Genomic DNA, 21,610 nt, shown 5'->3' with positions numbered 1-21,610 from the left:
TGGACAAGTCGTGGAACCTCTCAATGCTCCAAGAAGCCGTCTCAGATTTATATTCTACATATCTATCTGTATCTAGAGCTTTATCTGTATCTATGTTGGTCTAGATCTAGGTCTAGGGCCTATTCCAGGTAACTGCTAAATTATTAAGAAAACAGATTAATGAATGTTCATTGTAGTTTTATTGAGAAAGTTTTATTGAGAGATGCATTTTATTGTTCTCTATTTGCATATTAGCAATATAGATACAGTTCAAAAGGCAAGTTTCCATTAACCAGGTGTTTGATTTACCAGAACATCCCATCTGGCCTGATGTCCAGATGATAGAGAAGTTGTATGTGTGTGTGTGTGTGTGTGTGTGTGTGTGTGTGTGTGTGTGTGTGTGTATACATACGGGGGGGGGGGCAGAATCAAAGCCTGGGAAGTTGTTGCTAGTTATACAGATATAATAAGGGTAGATATTTGGAATAAAAGATTTCTTGGGTTTTTTGTTTTTGTTTTTTAGGCAGTTGGGGTTAAGTGACTTGCCCAGAGTCACACAGCTAGTAAGTGTCAAGTGTTTGGTCAGGGCTGGTACTCTATCCACTGAGCCACATAGCTGCCCCAGGAATAAAAGATTTCAAAGGACAGAAATTCCTTATATTGGCTCCATTTCTTATTTTTTGGTTTCTTGCCTTCTCCAACTTCATTTGCATCAGACACCCAAAGGATCTTGGGGGTCTAAGAATACATGTGATCGGGGGATATATGTGAAAGGGCAGTATGTACTTCCAATGCTATGGGTCCATTGATATATTCTGGGAATGGCATCCTGCTGTTCTTACTGGGCTCACGCCATGCTGGGAGTTGTTTACTGCAGGGCCTCATTTGCACGACATACCATATCCCAGCCTGTCTCTGCGTTTTGCTGCTTCCTTTCTGTCTGAGCACTGTATCTTTGCTGCTCTCTACTTTTCTCTCTACTGGGTGTTTATGCTACTGTCATATCTTGGGCCTCAGAGTCCTTAACTGAGGTGCCATTTTTCCCATTAAAAGGGGTGTTTTGTTGTCATTTCTACTTTAGTTTGGAACCCAAAACTCTCTTAGCTCTTTTAGTGAGAAAGGCATGCCCTTCATGAACCTAATCAGTGGACTGGGAAAAAGCAAACAAAAAAAACTCTTTGTGACTTAAGTTCTAACAGTTGCCAGAATTTTGGTTTTCAGGGGTCAAGCTTCTTTGCAACTCAGGCCAGCCAGCCAGCTGATTAGACTCATCAGGCTTTTAATCTGTTTTTGAACATCTTTCTTCTGCTGGCAGAGTTCACATCCTTGTCTCAGGCCTCTATGTGAATTAGTGTAAGAAAGTTCTCGTAACTCCTATTTAATTCCTGACTACCAACTTGTATCCCCTTCAATCATCTCAGAGGCTTCCTTCCAACAAACCACAAAGTGTTATTTGGATCAGCTTCACAAGATTTGGGGGGAGGTCTTCCTCATAGATCAAGGGGTGAAGGAAAGGCCAGAAAAAAAAGAGTCACCTTTCATCTGTCACTTCCACCTCAATCCTTTGTTCCTAATTTCTCCTTTATTATATATATTTGGCCAGCAACAGATATGGCAGACTTTGTGCCACCATACATACATACACATATCATGCATATGTATGTGTAAATATATGTATGTGAATATATATACATAAGAGGAGAGAGTTTCAAATATAAGTACAAATGTATGGCAGAAGTATGTGAATGAATACTTAATTTGTGTTTTTCGTAGTGACTGTTTTCATTTTGCAATTTCAAAACAGCCACTGAGAAAAAAAGTTTTTAGGCCTTCTTTTATTGACTCAAATTCCTGTAGCATCCTAAATTTATACAAATGTACTCTGACCAAAGTCTGTTTTAGAAATCTTTTAATTCAATATTTCAGCACACTGAAGTCAGAAATTGAAAATGCAATCTTGAACTAAGAAAGATAAAATCAATACTTGTAACAGTTACGGCTAGCAGGGTAATGTTTATGGATTTCAAATATAGAGCTCATTTATTCATGGATATTTATCAAGATTCTGAAGAACCATGAGACAGGAGAGAAGAAATGCAGTGAGTAACTGTCAGAGGGAGCTACTTTATGTTTCCTAATTGCTGATGGGGAGTAAGTTCTATCAAGTTACCCATATGCCCAGTGGGGTTAAATAATTATTTATATGGAATAATCAATAAATCAGTTAATCAACAGGCATTTATTAAACACCCACCATGTGCTTGGGATACTCAAATATTTAACACTTAAGTGGGTCTCTGACCTCATATTCAGGAGTTCCTGCCAGCTATTCTAGTCATAACCCATCCCTTCCTTCCCATCCTATGAGACTCTTATCCATGTCCTCCCAAAAGTTGTCCACAAGGGGCCCATCCAGTGTGCTGGATGCCTTTTAGCTTTCTCCCTTCATTATGAGGATGCCAATGTAACACTATGCCCACGCACCTGTTATTCCTCATTCTTGCCATGTGACCAGCCCATCTTCTCTTTCTGTTAGATACACATATAGATATACATACATATATGATTGTTATTATTGGAAAAGTTCTATAGGGTGTCTGTTCAGATGAGTGTTGAAATCTGGGCAATCGACATTATTCATCCGTTTTGTTTTTCTTGCATGGATGGATAAGTTATATTTGAGTAATCACAGATCTATTCTGGGAGAGAAGCTCTGCAATGTATTGGGGTTTGATGTGATCATCGCAATATCATCTGGAAACATCTCAGCATCCACAGGGAATTCCTGTTTGACTCGGATTCTGTGCTGAATCTCCCCCACCATAGTGCTGCATACTTTCGGCTGGTATTAATCTCCAAGTTTTGTTCTTAACCTGATGTTTATTATGAGAAGGTCACTGACCAAGGTTATTTCTGTTATATTTTCCAAGGGATCTTGAATGATCTTGATATATTAATGGAAGAAACCTTGTTGGAAAATAGTCTAAAAGGCAGCAGTTTGTCCTACAGAGGCAAATGCTTTTTCATAATCGATAACCAGCACAATGGCTCTTCTGTTCTCTACATGTTTCGGCCAATTATGGGATGGTAAAATGTGGTTACGTTGTCGCACAGAATTTGTGAAAGCTTGCTTGTTCAGTCCTACTACTCTCATTGAGGATGTTCTTGTTTCACATATAGATGACTCATATAGATTTAGTATAGGTGGAAGAATACATTTTTGTGTTGGTAATTATTAATGTTTTATTGGTCACTTTGTTTTGGAATCAATAAGAGCCAAGATTTTTTCTATTCCTCTACTCTATTCCACTCCTTTAGATAGGGGTCCTTTATAAGTCAGTTTGTCCATGCCTTTACAATTGTATAATCTTCAGCTTGGATTTTCTCTATATAGTCTTGATCTAATCTAGCTGTTTTTCCCATCTTTGTTGTCTTTAAGGACACTTCTATTTCCTTTGAAAGCACCTCAGGGACTATGATGTTAGGGTCTAATTGCATTTCTTCCACTGTCCTTGATGGGGAAAAACACTTTGTTGTAATGCTTTTTGCAATTGATTTCTATTTTTCTTCTGTTTATGGTCCTGTTTCTGTTTTTATCCTTGAATGCCCTTGGGATGACTTTACTTAATTGGGTAACTTGCCAAGCTTTCTTTGAACTGTTTTTCCTCTCCATTGCTTCTCTCTGTTGATAAGATGATACCACTCATAAGTATCCAGCATTCTTCTTCATGAGATTTTACAGATGAGTTTATATCTTAACCTGGTTTTGCCTTTGGCAGCCATCTCTCTGCACTTGGCAGGTAAGTCAGCTATTTGTTGATTGAAGCAATTTCTGGGCTCTTTTGGTCTCTTTGTTGTAGCAATTAACTTAATACATTGGTTCAACTTGTGTAAGAAACTCAGTGTTTATGTCATTTCTGCTGTACGTTTTTTATCTATGATTTTCAGCAGCCTGTTTAACTAATTCAGAGTGAGTACATGTGTTGAAATCTGTACCCCACAGACTTCGAGCATCCTGCCTTGTCCTGAAAGTCCTTCTTGTCCAAGGCTTTCTGGTGGAGTTCCTGGTTTGTTTTTTTTTTTAACTTGCTCTTATCCAATCAGTCAATAAGCATTTATGAAGTGCCTACTATGTTCCAGGCACTGTGCTAAGTGCTGGGGATGCAAAGAAAGGCAAAAAATAATCCCTGCTTTCAAGGAGCTCAGGATCTAATACAGGAGACAGTATGCAAAGAGCTATGCACAAACCAACTAGGTACACAATAAATTGGAGATAATCAGTGGAGAGAAGGCACTAGAATTAAGGGTCCACCCCCTGCAGCTAGTTAAAATGGTAGGAGACTGATTCTCAGTGATGCCATTTTTACATCGGTTCCATATTTTGGCTTTAACACTCCTTGGGATTAAAGTGGAGGTGTGCTAAATAAAAACTACCTGCCCCTTCCTTCCTCCCCCTACTCCTCTATACACAAGGGCTTAGGGAGAGGGGAGACTGTCAAAAATTAAATTAAAGAATTCAGGGTTAAATCTTCCTGTTTGTTATAAATTCTGATCTAAAGACAAAACTGAAGTAGTACCTGTTGTGCCTTCTATCTGGGGAGATCACACACACATGACTTATATATACACATGTATACAAACACATGTATATATGTCTATATACATACACATATACATATGTATAATTGAAAATCAGTAAGTGCTCAGTGATTTGGGGAGGGAAGGAAGGAGGGCACCATAGGCTAAGGCTTCCTATAAAAGGGGTGCTTGAGGTAGAAGTAAAGGGAGTGCTGGGACTGAATCTGGAAGGAATCAAGGGAATCTAAGAGATGGAAATTAGGAGGAGGGGGTACATTCTAGGTAGTGCAAAGGTACAGAAACAAGATATTGAGTGTAATGTGTGAGGAACTGTGAGAAGGCCAGTGATGCAGGTTCTCTATTCCCAAATGCCTCTCTACCCACTTCCTGAAATTCCACTGTTAATGTGGAATTATCCCTTTGGGATAAAGCACTGCTGGTTCAGAAATCTTCTTTGTAAAAATATAAATGTACCTGGAGGAGGTGAAGCATCAAACTTATTAGTGATCATTAATACCTTCATATGATTCACATTTCAGATGACTTCCACCCATGACTGATAGCTAAAGTTTCAATGACAGGAAGGAAGGTGTAATAGTTTCAGAATGTGGGGCCCTATCTCTTCAAGCTATGCCTGGATAGGATGCCAAAGGTTAGGGCCCTGAGCAAGTAAGGGCCATCATGAAGACACTGGGCATCTGGGACAGGTAAAGGAATGAATTTATTCAGTAAGAATTACCATGTGGGATATAAGAGGGACAGAAAGTGGAATTGGGAGGGTGTTATTTAATATGTCACCCATAGAAAAGAAGGTGTGGGTGGGTTGTATTTAGTAGCACTGGCTAGAATAGCAATATCCTTGGGATCATTGGTCCATTTATATGCATACATGGCTAACATGTATTTCAATGTGCAAGTTCATTTCTAATGGGACCTCCATTGGGAGGCTTGATATTGTTTTGAATACTTGAGGGATTAAACCTTTTTCATGAAAATATTAACTGAAAGTCGAACTGGCACATTCACCTTCAAATAATATCACAGTGTCTCTGAGCATTTGTCTTAGTTTCGTCCCATCAAAGAACGCTAGAGTTACATTGATACAGCCTGAAGCTCCTCTTCTGAAGCTCCTCAGGGCCTGAAGCTCCTTTTCTGACTTGCAGACTGAGCTTATTCATGCAATTCCTGCATATGGAAAATCCCTTGTGCACCCATCATAGGCAACAAGAATGAAAGAAACGTGAGCTTTTGTATAGCAGATGAAAATTCAGACTGTCACTCAGTCTGCTCAGAAACGGGAATTGTTACCATGTCATGTGTTCGAACCACTGTTACTACGAAGGAAAGGAGGAAACAGCCAATCGTGGTAGGAAGATGTACGCTGTGCTCTTGATCCTCCTGTAATTCAGTTCCTTCCAATCCATCCCGAGTATTGTGGGAAACAATCTATTCCTTCCAGAAGCTTGCACTCTACTGACAGTCTGCAGCACGTATGTATGTATGTGGGGAGGGAGGGCATTCCCAGCATGGAAGGTGGCGCGAGGAGGCGCAACATGAGGGCTGGGAACATCGTTAGTTGAGTCTGAGCATGGTAGCGTGCTTGAAGGGGAGCATGTTTATTTCTGGGAAGTGTGTCTTATGTTTTGTGTGTGGCTTTTGTTTTTTACACCATGGGAAGTGTGGTACAATGAGAAGAGTGTAGTTTCTAGAGTCAGAGAATCAGAGTTCAAGTCCCTGATGTTTACAACTTGTATGAGCCTCAGTTTCCTCATCTCTAGAATGAGGGGGTTGGGCCAGATGGCTTCCTAGGTGCCTTCCAGTCCTGTAGCTATTGATTCTGTGGTCCAAAGTACTGCTCCATCCTCTTCCATTGAACCTATTCCTGTAACAAAGAAAAACAGTCAAGAAAAGCCAAACAACAAAACCATGTGACGGCATATGGAACATTCTAGTTGATAGCCTCCCATCTTCCCCCTTCCCTCCATTTTCCTCCTCCTCCAAAGTGTTTTTCATCTTTCTTTTTTTTTTTTTTTGGCACCACAATGATTAGTCATTACCTTTTTGTGTTGTTTTCCTTTGGATGATGTATATTGTTCTCCTGGTTTTTCTTTCTTTCAATTCAAAGAAAACTAAAAAAAGTCCCTCCTAATAGTCAATTTTCTTTTTTCTTTTTCTTTTCTTTTTTTTTTTTTTTTTTTGCTTTTTGGTGAGATTTGCCCAAGGTCACACAGCTAGTAAGTGTTAAGTGTCTAAGGCTGGATTTGAACTCAGGTCCTCCTGACTCCAAGGCCAGAGCTCTATTCAGTGTGCCACCTAGCTGCCCCCCAATAGTCAGTTTTCAATGGAGGAGACAGTATATAGATAGCTCAGTACATATGAGCTCGATACAATGGAAGATGGGAAGTAACTCAGAAGGGAAGGTACTAGTAGCTGAAGGGACAGGAGAGGACTTCTGCAGTAGGTGGGATTTGAAGTCAGGGAAGTGAGGAGGTAGAGGTGAAGAGGGAGAGTGTTCTAGCCATGGACACCAAGGTGGTTGGTGCGAATGAACAGAGCTAAGAATAGAGTGGTGTTTGAGCAATGGCAAATGGGCCAGTGGGACTAGGTCAGAGTGTGAGTGGAAGGGAGTAGAGTGTATGAAAGTGGAAAAGGCAGGAAGTTGTGAAGAGCTATTAGCCATGAAATATGAGAGAATAGAGAGGTGATGTGGGCAGACCTGTGCTCTACAAAAATCACTTTGGCATTTGGGTGAAGGATATATTGGAGTGAGAGTGAAACTTGAAGTAAGGGGACCACGTAGAAGCTATAGAAGTAGTCAGTGAGAGGTGATGGTGGTGGCTTTAGGGTATATGCCATTTGTCATCCTCAATAACTTATTTCAGTAGATTAGTATGAAATTGTTTAACTATATGCCGTAGCTTTTCCTCATTTTTATTCTCTTGCTTTGTACTAACTAACTTTGATCTTTGCTCTAACAAGTTGTCGTTTTGACTATACCTAGAGAGCTGATTCAGAAATAACTCCCACATCAGTAACAGGTTGTTTCCTGTCTATAAAAATATGGTCAATTTCATGTGCGTGTGTTATTATTCAGTGCTTGTTATGCCTAGTACCTTCTAGTTAGTTTCTTGAGGGAAATGTTTATGAGACTTCCATACAATCTACAAGTCTTTGACCTCATTCATTATTGACTCCTGATCTATATTTATCAACACTTTCCCCCATTCTCACCTGTTCTCAACTGTGCATAATAGTATATGCTTATTTAATGCGGAGGGTCTTCGGGAATTCTTCAGAGATTTCTGTATCTTCTGCAACAGATGTTGGATAAAGTGACATTACTTTCATTTTGGTCTTTTTGCAAATACTTATCTTGACTCCTATAATATTAAATTATCAACTGTTCCATGAAATTATGTTTTGCGTTGCCTTTCGATGAGTGACAAAGGCAACTTCTTTATTTACTTTATGAAGGAGAGCTTGGGAGTCATAGTTCTGTTTAAATGCAACTTTCTTCAGCCTTCTGTCTCCACAACATCTCTTCATTCATTCTTTTCCCTTTTCTCCATTGACATGGCTGCCGACCTCATCCACACCTTCATCATATCTTATGCGGACTATTTTAGAAGCCTCTGAATTTGTCTCCCTTAGCTCTTTCTCCTTTCCATTCCATCTTCTCCATGTCTCCCAAAGTAATCATTGTGAGGAACGAGTCTAACCTCATCACTCCCTTGCTCAGAAAACTTAAGTGGCTCTGGCTTACCTCTAGGATCAAATATAAACTCCTCAGTTCAGCATTTAAAATCGCTAATTACCATGTTCCAGTCTACCTTTCTAGCCTTATTATTTTGCATATATTTATATGTCAAGCATATTGTCTCCTTCTAGAAAATGTAATCTCCTTGAGGGCAGGGGCTTTTATTTTTGTCCCCGTATTCCTTGGTTCCATATGAAATGCCTAACATATAGAAGTCACTCAGTTCATTATTGTTGATTGATTGTTTCTGGTTTAATTTTATATGATTCTATTTAACCAATAGTATGTTCATTTTGTCATCGTACAAGGATCCCATGTTTCTCATTCCAGACTAAATCTTAGCACCTTCTGGCCCCTTTTCTGCTACTCTGCCACCATAAGGTCAGAATTGGAAGGGGCTACACAAGACTTGGGGCATTTTCTCCTTTTCTTCATTTCACTCATTGCCACGGCCAAAGAACCCATCACCAAGTGGCCAGCCTACTGGGGATGAGCATCTCTATTTTTATCCAGGCTGCTTTCCAAAAGTAGATAGTCTGGGGTTGCTGGTTCATACTCCTTGCCTTTGTAGCATGGCAGAGCCTGGTCTGTTGGAATAGCCTTAACAAGCCAGGGTCACTTACATCACAGTGGGACAGTGGACTATGACTAAATCCAAATGAAGAGAGCTGAGAGTCTTCCATATTAATTACCACAGCATGGATAATTCAAAGGCTCCTCCCTCCAGTTCATCCTCCACTCAGCTGCCAAAGTGATTTTCCTAAAATATAGGGTTGCCCAAGTTGCCTCCCCACTTAATAAACTCCAGTTGTTTCTTATTACTCCTAGACCTTTTATCAGAGCAGATTGCCTTTGTTAACTCACAATATAGAAATAATACATTTGCTGTCATCCAAGTTTGCCTCCCCTTCTGGCCTGGCAAGGGGCATTGAATATCAGTGTCACTCCTGAGGGAGGGGTCTTAGGTCAAGTCAATCTGAGTAACATTAGCAGTGATCTCTCCCACTCATCAATTTATTTAACTATTCTTTTCTTTAATAATATTAACAATTAGTACCAAATTGTGGTCCATTAAAATGGGATGTCATTCAAAATAGTCTAGCCTTTCCTCTGGGCTCTAGAAAATGCTTTTCTCCATGCCATTTGGAGAAAAGGAAAGTGCCTATGGGGAAAACCAGACACATCATCAATTGGAACTCCTCATTCTTAATACAGTATCTCCTCTTTATATTGAAAGGCCATTTCCTATGGCAGAGAATAGCCCTGTGGTTTGATATGTGAGCGCAGATGGCTCTTGGGTTAAGAAAATGAAGCTCAGAGCCATATGGGATGCTACCAGTTGTGTTTGGAATAAGCAATCTTGTAAGCTTAGGGATCTCAAATTCATTTTGTATTGGAGAACTTAATGACACTTGACCAGCAATACTGGGTACAGTGTTGTGAATGTAACACTTACTGTACCTCCTGCAGGGCCATCTTGGCTCCCAGTGGGCTAGTAACTGGGCTATTTTCAAACAATGGAAAGGCTTTGCTTTTAATGGAACCTTCCCCTATAATTCACTTGTAAAAGTACACCTAAATGATCACATTTGATTATCTTCAGCTCCCTTTATAAGCCTGCCAAGGGCCCCCAGTTTACTGAGAATGCTCTGCTGACAAATTGTCACCTGGGTGACTGCACTCGATTTGGAAAAGATGACAGCATACTAAAAGGGGGACAGAAAAGAGCCATTTCTGCACTGCGACCACTGAGGCCCAACAGTAGAATTCATGCTCGCTCCTAGTTTGTAACTTAAAACATCAGTAACAGCAACAGCAAAGCTATGATCCCATTGCCAAAAGTTCTGAAATTACCACGGTTTATTCACCAGGGTGATGGTGGTTTCATTGAATTAGGATTCTGCTGCACTTCTACCTAATGTTAACATGTGTCAGTTTACAGAAGACTCATGGTGTGATTATAAAGGTCAGCAGTGAAGGTTTTGATGAAATCTTGTGGCTAAACCTGCTTCCCTGCAGTGAAATGAAGGACCAGCAGGCATTTTAAAATGCTTTTCCTTATTTACAACCAAAGACAGTACTTCCCTCTTCAGGCATATACAGGGTGTACTTAAAGTCTTAGTGAAGTTTTAACACTAGAAGGACCAGAATTTAAGAATACTTTGAAGAACCAGAACTGGACACCACGTATTATTGTTTTGTTTTGTTTTTACCTGTGAGGCAAAGCAAATAGAGATAGGATGAACATTTTTATTTCAAAGTAAAATTATAATAAAAATTTTGCATTAATTTAATCCATCTTGGTCCTTCTAGCATTAAGCACTTTGTCTAACACACAGTAGGTACTTAATACTGTTGATTGATTGAAATTATTATTTTTTGACTGGTCTAAAACTTTTGGGGCACCTCGTGCATAGTTCTCTTTGGTAGTTGAAGTGAATAGAATCTTAAGTCATGAGATGACTAGCTTTCTCATGCCTCAGTCTTTAACTATAACATATAGATGTAGACCCAAAACTGGTCTCTGATATTTGGGGCTGTTGCAAATAGAATCAGCTCTTCTGGCACACTTGATTACATTGATTATGCACATAATTTGCATAACTAAAGCAAATTGATGCACAATGATTGGTTACTATTGCTTACCTTGGGTAGATAATGGACAAGGCTGAAGTGAAAGTGTCAGAAGCCTCTTGCCTTTCTTTTTATTTATGTCCATCTGCCAAGTTAATGCTTTAGACCAAACAATCAGCTCTGTTCTCACTTCGATTTTGTGGCATGATTGGGTAGCCAACGGTGTATGCTGCAAGAATGATATTTAGACCCAACAGGAAGTTTAAATCAATTCATTCCAATTAAATAGACTTATTAAGCATTTACTTAGTACAAGGTACTAGATCAGGGGTGAGGAACCTGCAGCCCTGAGGCCACATGTGGCCTTCTAGATCCTTGGGTGTGGCCTTTTGACTGAGTCCAAGTTTTACAGAGCAAATCCTTTCATTAAGAGGGTTTGTTGTGTGAAGTTTGGATTCAGTCAAAGGGCCCCACTTGAAGACCTAGAGGGCCACATGTGGCCTTGAGACCACAGGTTCCCCATCCCTGTACTAGATGCTCTTCATTTGAAATGAATGCAACTTTGGTTGCTAGGTTGGTTTGTTAGAGAAAGCAAAAATTTGAAATGAGGTTTATTTTTTAGTTAAAAAAAAAAGATAGTGAGTTAAAAAAATATCTAGGATTAGGTGTTAGAATATGTATAGGGGAGTAGAAATACATGTAAAGTTATCCATCAGTTGGTATTGATAGCTGTGAGGGTGCTTTTGTCGAAGCAAATATAGGTGATGGATTAATTTGTAGTAAATATATCTGATGAAGGGCTGATGTCCAGAATCTATATGTATATTTATATAACTAATAAAATCTGTCTCCGTTCAGGTCAAACGATATGAAAAATGTATGAAAGAGAAATTAAAAATCACTAATAACCAATGAAGATACGCTTAAATTTCCTAATAATCTGAGACATAGAAATCATGGCAACTTTAAGATACCACATCAGAATGGGAAAAATACCTTTCCCCCTTAGCCCCTTAATTTATAAAGTCCAGTATTAGCAGAGGTGTGGGAAAATAAGCACTTATACATTGTTGGTGGAATTACAGATTGTTGCAAACATCTTGGAGAATGATATGGAAATATGTAGTGAGTCACTATACTGACCATTCCTTTTGACTCAGCACTTATATTACTGGAACTCTGTCTCCGTATCGTTGCATTATGAAAGGCAAAAAAAGACACATCTATATAAAAATATTCATAGGTGCTCTCCTTGTAATAGAAAAAAATGGAAACAATCCATATGTCAAACAGTTGGAGAATGGCTGAATAAATTAAAGTGTATTCATGTAAGGAAATATTACAGTGCCATAAAATAATCTCTCTGAAGCATATACAGAAGTATGCAAAGACTTAAATGGAGTGTAGCAGAGTGGCATCAGCAGAATAATAACTATGTGCACAACTCCAGCTATGTTTGATTTAAAAACAAGAAGGATAGAAAACAACAAAGAGGTGCAGAACTTCACACACATCTTTTGTTATTCAGTCATTGTTTTTAGTCATGTTTGACTCTTTGTGATCTCATTTGGTGCTTTCTTGGCAAAGGTACTAGAATGGTTTGCCATTTCCTTCTCTAGCTCATTTTAGAGGTGAGGAAACTAAGCAGACAGGATTAAGTGACTTACCCAGGGTCACCTAGCTAGTAAGTGTCTGAGGCAGGATTTGAACTCAGGAAGAGGAGTCTTCTTAACTCCAGGCTCAGAACTCTATCCACTGGGCTCCCTCGCTGCCCCTCAGGCATATCTATGGGGAACAAAAAAGAAAAGCATTTTATTTGCTTGTTTTTCCTTTGGTAATTCATTTTAAGGTTTTGCACATTTGCCTATTATTTATAAGGCACATGTTAATGCATGAGTGAAAAAATAAAAAAATGTAAAGCATTTGTAAAAAGCAAAACAACTATATACCTTCAGTGGAATATACCTTTCAGAGCTATAGTCTTATCTGTAGATAAACAGCTTTTATATTCTTCCTTATCAATTGCATCATTCTTCCTAAAGATTGAGCCCCTAGGGAAAATTTGACTCTATTTTCATTACCTGAAGTGCTTGTCTCCATCCCACCCCAACAAAAAGAAATATTGAGCTTATTAAAACCATGGACCAGAATTAAGAATCGGAAATGTTGTTAAAGAAGAGGTTGCTTGTGAAAATTGATCCATTTTGCAGACAGAACTTCTGTCTTATAACTCGAAATTTCATTTTTATTGTTTCTTCTGCCTAGGATTCTGTTCAGTCACACATTAATGAGAGTGGAGAAAATTGTGACATGGTATGTCTTCTGATAATGTTGATGGTGTATTTGTAAATCTTAGATTAAGCTCTCTGCAGACCATTCTGGCACAAGTTTTTAAAGTAATGAGGGTAGGTGGGCTTTATGATACACACCTGGAGTTTTTGGTGCTGGCAGGCCAAGGTTGGTGGATTGCTTGAGTTCAGGAGTTCTGAACTGCAGTAGTGCTAAAATCAGCTGGGGTCCACATTAAGGCTGGCAGCAAAATGCTGAGCCCCCAAAAGCACCAGGCTGCCTGAAGAAAGGCAGAATGATTCAGTGGCTTAAAGTTTCCACGCAGATCAGTATTGGGATTGCCCACTGCCACTTCTAGCCTGGAAGAGATAAGGAGACCCAATCTCAAAATATAATGATAAATAAAGTAGTGAGAATATTCCTCATTTAGATGTTATGACATTTATTTTGGGGAGAAGTTCCTGTATCCTTTACATCCTATATATAGCTTTATCATATAGATTTCTTTGCTTGTTGTCTCCTCCAATAGAATGTGAGTTCACTGGGGCAGGGACTGTCTTTTGCCTCCTGTCACTGGTCCAGTCTTTACTATGCCTATGCATTAAGACTGTGATTTGTTTTTTGAACTCTTCATACTATCCAGTGATCTGTAGTATGTTCCAATGACAACATCCCTTCTCCTACTGCATCTCTTGCTAAGTAAGTGGGAGAGATGAAATTGGAAAAGGAGGAAGCAAAAATAATTAGCAGAACTTAGCAATACGTAAAAAAAATACGATGTTATATGCAATGTTACATATCTCTGGCCCAGCCCTTCCTCCTCCCGCCTCTGCAGAGGAACAAAGGTTAGGTGTCTTTACATAGCTGTTCTTTGGAGCCAAGCTCATGCTTTACAATTTTGTAACAATCCTCTTTGATTGTTTTGTGGTTGTTGTACTTAGGCTATGAAACTAAGCTCCTTGACTGAGTCTTAGTCCTCTCAGTCTGTTAAGTATCTAGATCAATTTTGATACCTTTTAAGGAAAACTAGCCCAGCCTAGGTGACATATATTATTCCTACCACAGGAGACCACTCATTGCCACGTAACCATCAACTGATAGATATGGAGGGTCCTGCTCGCAGAGAGCAATGCTTTGAAGCCCCCAGTGACATCAGTTGATGAATCTCTTTCAGGGCTCTTTCTACATGAGAATAAATCATTTCAGGAATCATGAAACTTCCCACATGGCACTAAGCTATCAGGATAATACCATTTGCTCCTACTTCTCAGTCACTGCTTCATCACATAACCTTCTTTGAATAGCCTGACCATGTTGTAGCATGTTACGGGGAGTTTGTTATTTCTGCTCTTGACTCCTATAATGGGAGGCAAATGATCACATGCCCAGAGCTATAACTAGTGTGAAGGCAAGGAGGACTTTGTCTCAAGGTGTCAGCTTGGTGAGGGGCCTGCTTCTGTTCAAGAAAGAGGAAGGGAAGAAGACCAAGGGCCGCACAGTAGGTTGGTCCTTAAATAAGGAATAGGCAGGGACCTTCTGGGCCTTCTGGGAAGCAGCTGCTCCTTCTGACTAGGCCTGGCCCCAGACACGTGCTCCCTGGCAGTCTGGAGATGAGTTGTGGGTAAGAGTGTTGTCTCCTGATCACTTTCTGCTTATGGAGAGGAGGGGATGGTCCTTAGGGGCTTTATTTACTTTGAGAGTATAGTTTAATTTGAAATCTTAGCTTGTAATTTTGTGTGCCGTCTTGGGACTTGAACCTTCCTTTTTTCTATAGGTGCCATGGGTGAGGATGAATTTTTCTATGCAGTTTTTCCTTTGGGTCATTTCCTCCACTTCTGTAGCCTTCAGAAATAAGTGCCCGTTCATTGTTACAAGGCACTTTTTTCATTCCCTGGAAAATATGGAAAGAAAATTATTACAAGAGGATAAATAATAATATACATTAGCAACTAAATCACTGAACCACTACATAACATTGATAGTGTTATAAGAGAACCATTCACCAGCATCATCCCTAAAACAAAGATTTTTTTTTTATTGTAAATTACCCTCCCCAAAAAACTCATTTGGTTAAACTGTCTCCTCCCCAAGATCAAGTAGATTAGCTGCAAGGATTCTAATGAAGAGAATTATGTTAAGGTCATTAGGTGTTCAATAGTGTTTGGGGAAAGTCATAAAAGAATCGCACCTGGCTGCTTCCATAATGGTTTCTATATCAGAAAATGGGATGGGGGTGGGGGCAAGGGGGGTGGCACATTGGTTACTGAGAATTTGAGAAGATTAGTTATAGCGCTTGCAGATGCATTTTCAGCATAAAACCAAGCAGAAAACAGATTCCGAATCATCCATTTGAAAGTCTCGTTTCACAACAGGCCAAGGGTAGCACCATCAATTTGTGTCTAATTATACTCTTCCATGTGAGATAAAAAAAAATACCTCAGGGTTTCTATAATACAGGCTCATTAATGCAAATGAGAAATAATTTTGAAATGTTTCCTGCTAGGGCTAATGTGAATACTGAAGCTAATTGCTCTGGTAGGATATTAAGAGCCCCATTTTCAAAAAAGGCCTCCTTTGCAAAGTGCCCAGTTCTTGCACACACAATTCCTTCCCTACTGTTTGGCTCCTATGAAGAAACAACTTGCCTCTTGTTCCAAGAGGGAAAATGGTGGAGATAATTATTTAGGATTCTTTTTTTACATGAAGGGGATGAGAGGAGAGAGAGAGAACACGAGTGTGTGTGTGTGTGTGTGTGTGTGTGTGTCTGTGTGTGTGTATGTCTGTGAGAGAGAGAGAAAGAGAGATCACAATGAAGAAAGAAGAAAAAGAGGAAGAGAGAGGGAGAGGGGAATAGGGAGGGAGGAGAAAGAGATGATGGAGGGAATGGGGTCGTCTGGTTCCTAGAAGACAGGTATCCTGAGATGTCAGTAATCTACACCAGTGTTGCAGTCATCATTAAATTCAGCCATTCCGGTTATCCCAACGTTGGCCTGACAAGATAGAGTTGGACAGGTGACATTTTGTTATTTAAGGAAATGTTATAGGCAAAGCAACTGTGCAACTGGCATCTACCCAGAAACATTAGGAAAATGAAATAGCGTAACCCATTTTATATGTCAGCTACCACGATCAGCATGAAATGATGCACCATGCTATATTTGTGAGAAATTTACGTGAACTGTTCTTTTGTATGTCTCAACCCTTTTGTGTACCTACCTGCACCAATTTGTTCATGTAAATGTATTCTTGCTGTCAATAACCTTCTTGGAATAATCTTTGGTTCATACTGTATGGATAATTTAGTAATTGTCCTTGTGATAATTCCTGATTGTTTTTCAGAATGGTTGAAACCATCCCAGGTCTACCAAAAGTAAATTCGCCTTCCTGGCTGCCCCATAGCCTTCCCAACAGTGTTTTTCTCATAAGCTTTGCTAGCTTGACACATGTGAAGTGATACTTCAGCGTTATTTTAATTTACATTTATTATTACTGAATTTTTATATTTTTGGATGGTTGTTAATAGTTTTTAATCTGCTTTTAAAAACATGTTGACCACTCTCCTATTGGGAAATGACTCTTGATCTTATATATTCTGTTAAATTTATATAGATTTTAGATGTTAACTTCTTTCAGTGATATTTAGTGCAAAGATTCTTTTCCTCAATCTGTGTCATTTTCCAGTGCATTGAACTTATATGCACAATTTTTACACAAGCAAAAGCTTTTAAACTTTATATAATCAAAATTGTTTAATTTATCTTACAAGATCTGTTCTATTCCGCTGTTAGAAGTTATCCTTTTTGGCTCAGTGGATAGAGTTCTGGCCTTGGAGTCAAGAGGACCTGAGTTCAAATCCAGCCTAGACACTTGACACTTACTAGCTGTGTGACCCTGGGCAAGTCACTTAACCCCAATTGCCTCACCAAAAAGCAAAAAAATAAAATAAAAGAGACAGAAAGAGACAGAGAGACAGAGAGAGAGAGAGAGAGAGAGAGAGAGAGAAAGAAATTATCCTTTTGTGTATAGTTGTAAAATAGATGGTCTTCTAGTCTCCTCTAATTTTTCTGTGGTATGACTTTTTATGTTTAGATCACTTATCCATCTGTAAAATATTGTGATAAAGGTAGAAGATGTTGGCCTACATTCCTTTTGTTGACAAACTTACATTTTTTTTCCCCAAGAATTCTCATGGAATAAAGAATTCCTTCCCTAGTAGCTTATGTTCTGAATGTTTACAGAACATGACTGCTGTGTGAATTTGTTTCTAGGTCTTTCTTATCTAATATCCTCTGCTGATCCATATCTCAATTTTTAACCCAGCGAGAGATATTTTTATGTACCATACGGTTTGATAGTGGATAGTGACAAACCTCCATCCTTCCGCTTTTTTCATTATATTCCTATGTATTCTTGATTTTTAATTTTCCAAATGAATTTTATTATTTTCCCTAATTATATTAATGTATTCCTTTGGTAATTCGATTAGCATAGCACTAAATCTATGGAGTCATTTAGGTAGTATCATTATTTTCACTACATTGGCATAACATGGCCATGCACATTGAGTATCTTTCCAATTATTTGAGTAGCTGTATGTCTATAAAATTTTTTTCATAGCTATAGAAGTCTTATGTATGTCTTGGTAGGTTTATTTCCAGATATTTAATGCATTTTGTTGATATCTTAAATGGAATTTCTCTTCCTTCTCATTTTGGTTATATATACAGAAAAGTTGAAGATCTTTGTGGATCCTACTTTACTGTATTATTGTACATGTGTATTTCTTGTATACAGCAAATTATTGGGGTTTGCTTTCTAATCTAAAATGTGACCCTCTTCCATTTTATGAATCTATCTCATGTATATTCATGATCACGTTCTCCTCTCCCTCGCTTCCCTCACCCCATTTTGTCCATTAAATAAGAATAAGAACTGCCATTATGTGTTTATGCACTTTATACAAAGCTTTTGCAGCTTGTATAGTAAATATTAAAACTAGAATTCCAAAAAGCCCTTTTTGAGTTTGAAGACATGAATCTGAGCTACCTAGTTGCTGATCTGACCACCTCTTCTACTTTGTGTCTGTGGGCTTGCCTAGTCTCTGAGCTGTCTAGGTACTAATCCACTTTGTGGCTTATCACAGTGTGATGCTCTGCCTGAGCACTGGTCTGGCCTTGTCTCTAGGTTTGGGTCCATGTCTTCATTTCTGCCTGCCCAGGCTTGTCTGTACTCCAGATATACACAGGATTCTGGCAGTCTTTCTGAGTAATCCTAGACTTCATAGTAGCCTATGGCTGATTCTCTTTTGTATCATTTATCATTCTTCCTTATGGTGTGTTTTTAGAGCTTTTTTTTTTTTGGGGGGAAGGCATTTTTTTTCAGCATCTGCTCTCTTTTAGGTCCTAACTTGCCACCATCTTTCTACGATTCCTTTTCCACAGTATTTGACAGAGTGTAAAAACATTTCACAACTTGCACATAGGTAATAATTTGCCATGGTAAAGAAAAGTGGAGCTATCAAGAAATACCTCTAAGGGTAGCTGTCAAATGCTGTCATGGCAAAAACACTCTTGAGAGAATTATTGAAGGTCTGTAGAAGAGCACTGAAAGTTTATATCAATATATAGCTGGTATGCACAACAGAAAACTTGAATGCCGTATTGCTCAATTAAAGGCAACAAAAAAAGGAAACATGCAAAAAGGAATCTGGAAAATAAAAGTGTATTAGAAATTTGACGTTTCTTTCATCAGCAACTGTATGTAAAAGTAAAGAAAGATGCCCAGAAGAGGAAGATGTGGAAACTTTCCGCTTATCTATATGATCAGAAGTATTCCGATTCAAAGAAAACAGAATTTGGACCAAATGAGAAACAGTGAGAAAGTTTGCACACCATTAATATGAAGTGGGACAGAACAGTTAAATCTAGGGAGGTAACTGAAACCCTGTCCTCTCTGCAAAACTGGAAAGTGGTGGGTCTGAATAAGATCTGTAATTATTGGCTTAAGTATTTCACAGTGGTGTATGAATTACTAACAGGATACTTTACCAGCTTCTTTTTAGAGGTAAAATGGATTCTACATTTCTTAACAGAAAGCTTTACATATCCGTTGCCAAAGGATAAGAATACCAATAATCCCTCCTAATATAGGCTATTATGTGTTTATGTACTTTATACAAAGCCTTCATAACTTATATTGTTAAAAAGATAATCAGGAAACACACACACGTGATGACTGGGGATCAAAAAGGGTGTGCCCAGAAGTCCTAGGGATATAAAAAGCAACTTGTTATTGATTCAGTAGTTATTGAACATTCTGCTCAAAGGTATCTTAACATATAATTACTGCCTTTTTGATGATCACAAAGCCTTTGACTCAATTCTGTACTCATGGCTTATTCATTTGCTACAAATATATAAAATGAAACCAAGTCTAGTGAGGACATTAGAGTATTTGATGTTCACATGGAAAACTATTATCTGTTTAAAACATTCCACTAGTATAATAAGGTCAAGAATAATTTATATAGGGGCAGCTAGGTGGCACAGTGGATAGAGCACCAGCCCTGAAATCAGGAGGACCTGAGTTCAAATCCGGCCTCAGACCAAACACTTGACACTTACTAGCTGTGTGACCCTGGGCAAGTCACTTAACCCAATTGCCTAAAAACAAACCAAAAAAAATTAAAATTTAAAAAATTAAAAACAATAATTTATATAAAATGTGGAATTATTTTATGAGACACTTTAAGCCCAATATGGATCCCTGTAGCTTTAAATCCAATATTATTGCTCTTAAAATCAGTTAAATATGGCTCCCAAATAGAGACTATTCCTCTGTGAATGCCCATATCATATACCAGATTTCTTTCCAAATATAATATTATTATAATGATCATTAGATTGTTATGCATTCTATTATTATAGATCAGAGCACTAGATTATTATAATAAGGGGTAATTCATGCCAAGTTCTTCTGAGTTTTATTATGTGTATATAAGAGAGTCGGCATAGCATGGAGGATAGAGGGCTAGCCTTGAAGTCAGGAAGAGCAGGGTTCGGGTTCTGCCTCCTATAATTACTAGCTGTGTGACTCTGGGCAACTAGGAGGCCCGATGGATAGAATGCTGGAAAGAAGACTCAAGTTCAAATCTTGCCTCAGACGCTTGCTAACTATGTGATCCTGGGCAAGTCACTTAACCTCTCTCTGTCTCAGTTGCCTCATCTGTAAAGTGATAAATAATAGCACCTACTTCCCAAGGTTGTTGTGAGGATAAAATGAGGTAATATATGTAAAGTACTTTGCAAACCTTAAAGCTCTATGTAAATTCTAGCTATTACTGCTACTACTACTATACCTCTCAGTGCCTCAGGCAGGGTTCTAAGACTATAAATTCCAGATGAGTTGCCAGTATCCATCAGTGGAGGGATTTTCCACCTTGAGAGTTCTTTACAGTGATAAAATCACAGGTCCAGGCCACAGTGTAATAATAATACCAGTCCTCCACAAAGAAAGTTCTTCTCTGGTGCTTCATCATAATGTGGAGATAACCCTCAAGTTCTCAAAGGCTTTGATTATGAACATGGTAATGCCATCTAAAGACCAATCTAGCTAAGTTTGTGAACATTCATCACCATTTTATCTACAAGGTCATGACTTTTTTGTGGGCCAGAATAAGTCTTCAAAGATCATATACTCAAGTAGGGAAAGGTTATAACTTATGTCGGTATACAGAGGAACTTCACCGAAGAAGTCAGAGATTTTTAACATACTGAGCAATCATAACACTAAGACAAATCTCTATATTTCACTACTTCAGGGATCAGCAATCTCATACACGTGGATACTCTGTTGACACAGATCCTAGTACACTCTGTTCCTTACTAGATTTGCTGTGGCCAAAAAGTAATTTTCACATGGTAGCCACCCCTCTGGGCATGAAGCTTACTGGAACCAAATTCGCTGTCGTTGGATGACAGACAAGTCCATCGCTGGGTTCTATTCATACGATTCAATAATTATATGAGTTTTAATTAAGACGTTCCCTGTAGTCTTGAGGAATTCATTGCCATGTCAGTAAAAGAACCACTGAAAAAAGTATACATTTTCTAGGTAGAGAAAAATTAAAGGGATGTGGTAATACTAACAAAATCTTTAGGCTGTAAATGTATTTGGAGTATGGGTTCCAATATAACCAGTTGGCATTGTATGTGCAATGCCAAGTGCTCTGGGTTTGCAGTCAGAGCATGCCAGCACTGTGACCTGTATGAGCTTGGGAAATCACTTAACTTCTCTGGGTTTCAGTTTCCTTCTCTGCAAAATGAAAAACTTGGATGAGGTGACCAACTGAGGCTGCTTCCCAGTCTAAATCTGTGATTATAGAATACTCTGAGCTTGTAAAATCGGCTCAGTATAGAGCTAGGGGCCTCACCC

This window comes from Phascolarctos cinereus, unplaced genomic scaffold, assembly GCF_003287225.1.
Source record: "Phascolarctos cinereus isolate Bilbo 61053 unplaced genomic scaffold, phaCin_HiC Scaffold_8;HRSCAF=390, whole genome shotgun sequence".
Taxonomy (NCBI): Eukaryota; Metazoa; Chordata; class Mammalia; order Diprotodontia; family Phascolarctidae; genus Phascolarctos; species Phascolarctos cinereus.
Note: the sequence above shows the minus strand (reverse complement) of the source record.